General features: G+C 41.2%; 1 long non-coding RNA gene across 1 annotated transcript in view; it reads right to left on the reverse strand.

Annotated features, from left to right (window-relative positions):
- The window catches only part of LOC103595940, a 58210-nt gene that overhangs the window by 34213 nt on the left and 15056 nt on the right, over positions 1 to 8941 (reverse strand). Inside the window, exon 3 of the long non-coding RNA XR_551003.1 lies at positions 6535 to 6641. This is a non-coding gene — a long non-coding RNA (uncharacterized LOC103595940). The remainder of the gene's footprint in view (positions 1 to 6534; positions 6642 to 8941) is intronic.

The raw sequence follows: 8941 nt of genomic DNA on the forward strand, positions 1-8941 counted from the left end.
CTGGTTAAGTTGTATACAAACATTTTTCTGTGAAAATACTTTTGTCACTCTTTTGACCTTTCCAGAGAAAAGGCATGAGAGTAAAAAATGATTGGGAAAAATGCAAAGTTATGATTACTAAATGGGACATACTGATTTTGTAACAACAGAGAAAAAGCAAAAACCCAGCACCTGGGAAGCTCTGAGGTGAGAAGGGACCATTAATGATCTCTGTTTTTCAGAACTGGTGGTTTTCCTTTCTTCCCAAAGAACACAAAGAGAAAGCAGCTTGCCTTTCCACACTGCTATGAACCCTTGGAATTTCAACTGGCTGCTAAGCCTATTATCACACCAGACAGGACTGCCTATAAGAGGGGGCTCAAGGTAGCTCCAGCTCCAGCACTTTCCACATAGTACCTCCAGATGCTGTTCATACTCCTCAAGTAGATTAAATGATGTTACTGATGAACAACTGCCTTCAGGCAGTGACTCTGAAACCAACAATTAAACTGAATTATTTGAACTGAACACCTCCAGATGCTGTTCATACTCCTCAAGTAGATTAAATGATGTTACTGATAAACAACTGCCTTCAGGCAGTGACTCTGAAACCAACAATTAAACTGAATTATTTGAACTGAACTGGCAACCCTAGTGTGGGAGGCCCCATGACTAGGAGGACACATTAGGGAACCCCAGTTAACCTGTTAACCTGTTATTATGTAAATGGGCCAAAGATGACCCTGTGTATTAGCGTAAATTGGCCCCCAAGTTGTTTACTTCTTCACAGCAGGCTAGGACCTTTAGCCCAAAGCCCATCAATGCCACACCCAAATTGCTTTAAATATAGCCCAAATAAACATATGTTTTAGTCCTTTAGAGCCTACCTATTTTGCATAACCGGTGAAACCACACCCAACATCTGCTAACAATAGATAAGACAAACCCTGTAACTATTTAAAAACAAAAACAAAAACAAAAAACACTACTGCCCTTCAGAGCTCTCTGACCCAGAGCCTCCCCACTTAGCTTCTGAGCAACCTCCCCTAGACATGTTAGACATGTAACTCCCTTTTCTGATTTCCCCTTCTGTCCTGGTAGGCACCTAGTCCTATTCCACTTCTGAGTGGTAGTCTCACGCTGCTGTCTCTGTTGGGAGGGTCTTCCTCCCTCGTGCAATCCTGTCCAAGTACCTCGATGTCTTGTGATCCTGTCTTTTCCTGATCAACTTCTAAATCCTTGAATTTATTACAATTGTACTTCCTGACTGATGCATGTCCTGCTTTGGATATCCTAACAATTATAAATTCTGTTTCCAGGGGTACCACATGCACCCTCTGGGGATTATAATTCTGTGTATATACTTTATCACGGCACTGTCTCTGCCCTGGAAGGCATCCAGGTAAGCTTTAACATACTGGACAGAGTTCAGTTGTGCCTAAATTGATGTTTTGGTACAGACAATGAAAGGGTAATACAAAAACTTAAGGAAGAAACCACCTGGCTTTCTAATTGAACTTTATGGTTCAATATGTTTGTTTCAATGGGCTAAATTGAGGATGGCTGGAGGATATAACTAAGTCAATGGTGCAGGTTGGTCTCACCCCTCTGGGTGGGGGTTCTATTGATAATGATTTTGCTGTAAAGATGCCTTGGCCAAGAAAAGATTAACACAGCAGGCCTTGTACTGCCATCCTTAGAAAGGCCTGCTGCTTGGTTGGCATCTGGATACTTAGATTTAAGGAGTGTTCTCACTATTTCCTAACAGATAAGGGTGGCTCACGGTACCCAAACTATTTCTGCACAAAATGTGGTTTATGCTGAACACTTGCTTTCCTTTGGGGAGTCTGTAATTATTGTACTGCTAGGAAGAGGGTACCTACATGACTGCTCCATGTTAAAATCTTGGGCAGTGATTTTTCTCCCTGGAGAAATATTTGTCACACAAATATTGCAGCATTTTTGCTGCTGGGGGAAAAGTACACTGTGTGACCCCTCATGGGAGAGAGAGCATAAGGAAACCTGCGTATGGATTCCTTCAGACTCCACCTATATCTTTTTTCCTTTATGATGCAACTGTACACCCTTAGTACATTGCTGTAATAAATCTTAGCCATGAGTACAACTATATGCTGAGTCCTATAAGCCTTTCCAGTGAATCTCTGAATGTGGCTGTGGTCTTGGGGACCACCAACACATCACTCATATGAATTCTTCAACATTATCTAAGCTGCAAACAAAGTCTAATACTTTCTCACATATCATACATTTATAGAGTTTCTAACTAATATGAATTATTTGATGTTCTCCACAGAATTTAAAAGCGTTCTGTTGGGAAAATAGAATAATTTAATCGGGCTCCCCTCACCTCAGGGCCAGTTGGGGGTGGTTCAGTGCATTCTCTGTAAACAAATTGTGTGTGGGCGTGGGTGGAGTTAGTGCACATGCACAGCACCTCGGCTTGGATGGCGACTGCCTCAGGTGGACACTGCTCCGTGCAGCCATGCTTTCCAACCTACCACTTCCAAGGACCTGTTTGCCTGTTACCTAGCTCACAGACCTGCATGTAAGGGGTCTGGTGACCCAGCCTGGCATGTGAGGGGTCGGGGGACCCAGCCTGGCATGTGAAGAAGGGTTTGTGACCCAGTCTGGACAACAGGCTTGAGGGGTCTGTGAGCTCCAGACCCAGTCCTAGCTCGACAACTGGTGTAGTCATGTAGCTTTACAATTGGTGTAGTCTGCAACAGGATTCTGAGCAGGTACAGGAGCCAAAAGCCCTTGGAAGAAGGAGGAAATGTGGCTACTTTTGAATATGCTCTGCCGTATGGCCACTTTCCTGTTGACTGTGATCTGGTTGCTGCTCACTGTATTGCAAGGCGGCATAGACCAGGCACTACAACAGAAAACCCCTTGAGAGGGGGAGGAAATGTGGCTATCCTTGAACATGTGGTGCTCAGTGGCCACTTTTCTGCAGACCAGAGCCTGGCTGCTGATCACTATGCTGCAAACTGATTGAGATTTGTGGCAGAAAGCAGAGTTGCTGGAAGCACGGATAAATGTCCTGGAGGACGACGTACAGCAACTGGCTACTCCTGCCTCTCACACCAGGGAAGACGACCAACCCAGTGGTGAGTTGGGGGGAAACTGTGTGTCTCCAGGCACAAGCTGTTGTGCATGAGAAATTGAGACAGCAAAGCAGCAGGAACAGGTAGGGCCCCTGGATGCTACAGCTATAGGACCTAGGGGTGGATGGTGTAACGTGCTTTAGAGATGATGTAGTAAATACATGTTGTATTTGTCTGAAGGCAAAAGGCTTGGAGGGTGCCACATAAACCCAATGGCCAGCCAGGGGCCATATAAACCGGAGAAAAGAGTGCCACATGCAGATGGGCAGATAACTCGAGGACAGGTACCCCTGAAGAATTTCAAGGATGTTTTCACCTGGTGAAAAGGTGGAAAAGTTAGTCTCCATTACTATGCACCTGTCTCAGTGGTAGTGGTTACAGGAGAGCTGCAGATATGCACAGGGGCAGAGCAGCCACTCCTTGATGGACTGGGAAAATGCAGCTGTTTGAACTGTGGGCAAACGCTGCAAAACTGCCTGAGACTCAGTGAGTAGCCAGGGTAAGCAGTAGTTACTATATATGTCTCTGCCTCCCATCTCTCACATTTTATTATAGTAATAAAATACACTCTTTCCTATTTTATTTCCATATCAGATAAGAATAAAAGCATATCCAAATTAGCATACCAAAAATCACCCTGTTAGACTGTTTTGTATTTACTCCCAGTTAAACAAAGATACTTAACAGGTAGGACATTCCAAGGACTTAGAGATCACCTCCCAGGAGCCAAAGGCAAAGGCCAGACATCTCTTTGATTAAGGTTAATTCTTTACTACATAGGAATAAGTATTGAGACAATACTATGATAAACAAAAGAATAACATATACTAGAAAAACTCAGGAAATAGGTGATAAAATTCAGAAATAAATCAGAAATAAAAGTTCACCAGAAGTGAATACAAACAAGCAATGAAGAAAAACAATAAAACAAAAAATTATATCTCAGGAGAAATGAAATATTAAAAATATACAAATTTTCAAAATAGAAAAGAAATCAACAGTAAGGGGCTCACGTGGCTACCATGAGAGTGATGAGCTCTGGGATAAGGAAAATGACTGACTTAGTGTATAAGCCTACCATGAGAATGGTAGGTCTTAGTATCAGGGCTTGCTTGCCCACATCTTCTATATTTTTTTCTCCAAAATTTCAAAATAAGTAAAGGTATGAAAAGAGAAAGGTTTACAAGTCTACTGTGAGAGTGCTGGAACCTGGAGCTAGTAGAGGAGCTCAATCTTCTTGGTCATAACAAGGAGAATATCAGGGCCAAGGCCCATGCAATTGACATATACAGAGAAACTGAGACAGAAGATATGATCTGCATGGATGGCAGGCTGGCTACATGGAGAGTAATTGAGTAATAAGTAAACATACTGAGGATATCTAGAACTAGGATTCTCACAGTCAAAGAAGAGAGGTACAAATATACAAAAGAAGAGGTCTAAAATAAACCCTGTCAAATTGAATTGAAATTAGAGGTGTGGTATCACTGTGCACTAAACAATTTTAAATATCATTTAAATTTTAACAAAGCAGAATTCTATATCTAAAGAAAATATATTTTAAAATGAATCCAAAATAAAGACATTTTTAGGTAAAAGAAAACTAACACAATCCATCACCAGCAGACCTACACTAGAAGAAATGCTAAAAGGAAGCTCTTCAGGCCCCCCCAAAAACAAAAATGCTACTAGTGGAATAATGGGATCTTTAGAAACAAAGGAAGAGCAACAGAAATGGTAACTCTCTGGATAAATTTAATAACTCTTTTTATCCTCTTAATTTCTTTAAAATACATATTACCATTCAAAGCAATTTTTTTTTTCTGATGGCTGACTGGTACAGGGATCCAAACCCATGGCCTTCGTGTTATAATGCTGCGCTCTATTTAATTTTAATATTGTGTTGTGTAGTTCATATTGCATGTATAGTATAAAAAGCCAAAGTGGCTATATTAATTTCAAATAAACTAGACCAGTGATAATGAGAATCATTTTGTAATGATAAAAAATTTAATACATTAGGAAGATATACAAGGAATCTTCAAAAAGTTCATGAAAAGCATATATTATGAAAAAACTATGCATGGATTTCAAAATTTTTTTGCATTAAAGTAAACTCATAATAACTTGTTATAACATGTATGAACAGAACCTAGTTTGAGGCACTTACAAGGATAAGACATCAGTTTGAAAAGATCCCCTAAGAGCAACATGAATTCTGCTAAAATTGAAGCAAGAACAAACATCGAATTTCTGGTGAAGCTTAGGTGGAAGAATGGGGAAATCACTGATCCTTTACAAAAAGTTTATGGGGACAAAGTCCCAAAGAAATCAGCTGTTTATAAATAGGTAACTCAATTAAGAAGGGACAAAACAATGTCGAAGATAAAGCCTGCAACAGACCACCCACAGCAATTTGCAAGGAAAAACTTAACCTCATTTCTGCCCCAGTTGAGGAGGACCAACAACTAAGAGCAGAAACAAGAGCCAACATCACAGACACCTCAGATGGTTCAGATTACACAATTCTGACTGAAAAATCAGCAAACCTACTGCTAGATGTGTGCCAAAACTGTTGCACCCAGATCAGCTGCAGACAAGAGCAGAGCTTTCGATGGAAATTTTAAACAAATAGGATCAAGATCCTGAAGCATTTCTTCAAAGAATTTTAACAGGAGATGAAACATGGCTTTATCAGTACAATCCTGAAGACAAAGCACAATCAAAGCCATGGCTATCAGTAGAAGTAAAAGTGGACCAGTCAAGAGCAAAAGTCATGGCAACAGCTTTTTGGTATGCTCAAGCCATTTTGCTTGTTGACTTTCTGGGGGACCAAACAATAGTAACATCTGCTTATTATGAGAGTGTTTGGATAAAGTGAGCCAAAGCTGTAGCAGAAAAACACCCTAGAAACCTTCACCAGAGAGTCTTTCTCCACCATGACAATGCTCCTACTCATTCCTCTCACCAAACAAGGGCAATTTTGCAAGAGTTTCAATGGGAAATCATCAGGCATCCATGTTACAGTCCTGATTTGACTCCTTCTGACTTTCTTTTGTTTCCTAATCTTAAACAAACTTTAAAGGGTACCCATTTTTCTTCAGTTAATGTAAAAAAGACTGCACTGACATGGTAAATTCCCAGGACCTTCAGTTCTCCAGGTATAAACTAAATGGCTGGTATCATCGCTTACAAAAGTGTCTTGAACTTGATGGAACTTATGTTGAGAAATAAAGTTTATGTTTTTTACTTTTATCTTTTAATTCCATTTTTACACAGAATTTTTGAAGTCCCTGTGTATATGCACATACAATGGTACTTCAAAAAGTTCATGGAAAATGGAATTAAAAGATAATACGAATCCTTCCATGAACTTTTTGAAGAGCCCTCATTGAGCTAAAAACACAACTTCAAACAGCACTATACTTACACGACCCTAAGAGTGAATGCCTACTTAAATTTTGGACTCCAGGCACTTCACCGACTTCAGTCTCACTGTAGTTATGGCCCTGATCTTAATATCCATCTTCTCATGAACTGATAAAAGAAAAAAGACAAAAGAATCAATGAAGATATAAATGATATGAATTATCAACCAATTTTTGGCATAATTAATATTTGCATAATTTTGTACCTAATAATTGTCAAATACATAAGCTTTTCAAGTGCACATGGTAAAAAAGAGTATCAGTGAAATTCAAAGGATCAAAATCATACAAAGAGACTTCCGGTCAAGATGGTGGAATAGATGGTGTCTAGCGTCACTCTCTCCCACAAATCAACCCATTTGCAACTATAAAAACATAACATCAAGTGCATATGGAATGGGGAGACGTCCAGCGGGGGAGGCAGAAGCTCCGTGGAGACCACATGCCCTGCGGGACTGCCATTGCATGATCCAGCAGATAGGCTTCACCGCCGCCACCTGGCTCCATTCCCAGCCTGGCCCAGTGTGCACAGAGTGGGGTGACATCCAGCAGGGGAGGCAGAAGCTCCACAGAGACCACACTGCCACTGCGTGATCCAGCAGCCTGGCCCAGTGCGTATGGAGCAGAGAGACGTCCAGCAGGGGAGGCAGAAACTCCATAGAGTCCACACACTCTGGGGGGGGGCCGCCGCCGCACGATCCAGCAGCAGGTAGGCTTCACTGCTTCCACCCAGCTCCATCCCAAGCCCAGCCCAGCACACACGGAACAGGGAAACATCCAGCAGGGGAAGGGGAAGCTCCACAGAGACCATATGCTCTGCAGTGCCTCTGAGCATCCCAGCAGCACGGCCCAGTGTGTGTGGAACAGGGAGACGTCCAGCAGGGGAGGTGGAAACTCGGCAGAGACCACACAACCTGTGGTACCACCCCGTGACCCAGCAGCCCAGCTGAGTCCAAGCTGACCAGAGAGGTGGCTCCCTGGAGAGGCCCAAGACCTGAGGCAACCACACACGCAAGGCACTAGTGGCCAACTGAGCAGTCACTGAGGTAGCCATACCAAATTGGCAACCCCAGCAACATCTGAACTTGAAGATGGGCTGTTTGAAATAATACAGGCAGACAAAGAAAAAGAAAAAAGAATCAAAGACATTGAAGAAAATCTGAGAGAAATATCAGACAACTTAAGTGCTCAAATATCTGAGTCATGGGTATTCCAGAATGGGAGGAAAAAGAAGATTGCATTGAAAACATATTCAACAAAGTAGTGGCAGAAAACTTCCCAGGTATAGGAAAAATCACAGATCTTCAGATCCAGGAAGCTCAACGATCTCCAAACATATTCAACCCAAAAAGGTCTTCTCCAAGACATGTTATAGTCAAATTGGCAAAACTCAAAGAGAGAATCTTAAAAGCTGCAAGAGAGAAGCATTAAATCACCTATAAGGAAGCCCCAATCAGGCTAACATCAGACTTTTCATCACAAACCCTAAAAGACAGAAAGGAATGGGAGGATATATTCAAAATACTAAAAGAAAGAGATTGTCAGCCAAGAATACCCTACCCTGCAAGGCCATCCTTCCGAAATGAAGGGCAAATAGTATATTTCTCAGACAAACAAAAACTGTGGGAGTTCACCACCACATGACCACCCTTACAAGAAATTCTCAAGGGAGTACTGGGTTTGGTTCCTGAAAAATAACTACCACTGCCGTAAAACCCAAGAAAAATCAAAACCCACTAGTATAATAAAAATGGCATTCATGAAGAGAAAACAAACAAAAAGGCTATCTACAACCCAAGGAACAAACAAATACACAAAACAAACAGTAAATCAGAAAGCAAGGAACAAAAGACACCTAAGACAACCGAACAATAATCAATAAAATGCTAGGAATAAGTCAACACTTTTGAATAACAACTCTTAATGTAAAAGGCTTAAATTCCCCAATCAAAAGACACAGACTGGCTGACTGGATTAAAAAGGAGGACCCAACTATATGCTGCCTTCAAGAGACCCACCTCATCCATAAAGATTCACATAGACTAAGAGTGAAAGGATGGAAAAAGATTTACCATGCAAACAGAAAAGAAAAACAAGCTGGAGTAGCTATTCTTATATCTGGTAAAATAGGCTTTAAACTAAAAACCATAAAAAGAGACAATGAAGGACACTATGTAATGATAAAAGGATTGGTCCATCAAGAAGACATAACAATCATAAATATGTATGCACCCAATGTTAGAGCAGCCAGATTTATAAAACAAACTCTATTAGACCTAAAGAAGGAAATAGACATTAATGCCATAATAGCAGGGGACCTGAACACCCCACTGTAAATATTGGACAGATCATCTAGGCAAAGAATCAACAGAGAATCTTAACAATACTCTAGACCAATTGGACTTGGCA

The sequence above is a fragment of the Galeopterus variegatus genome, unplaced genomic scaffold (assembly GCF_000696425.1).
Source record: "Galeopterus variegatus unplaced genomic scaffold, G_variegatus-3.0.2 Scaffold1894, whole genome shotgun sequence".
Classification (NCBI taxonomy): domain Eukaryota; kingdom Metazoa; phylum Chordata; class Mammalia; order Dermoptera; family Cynocephalidae; genus Galeopterus; species Galeopterus variegatus.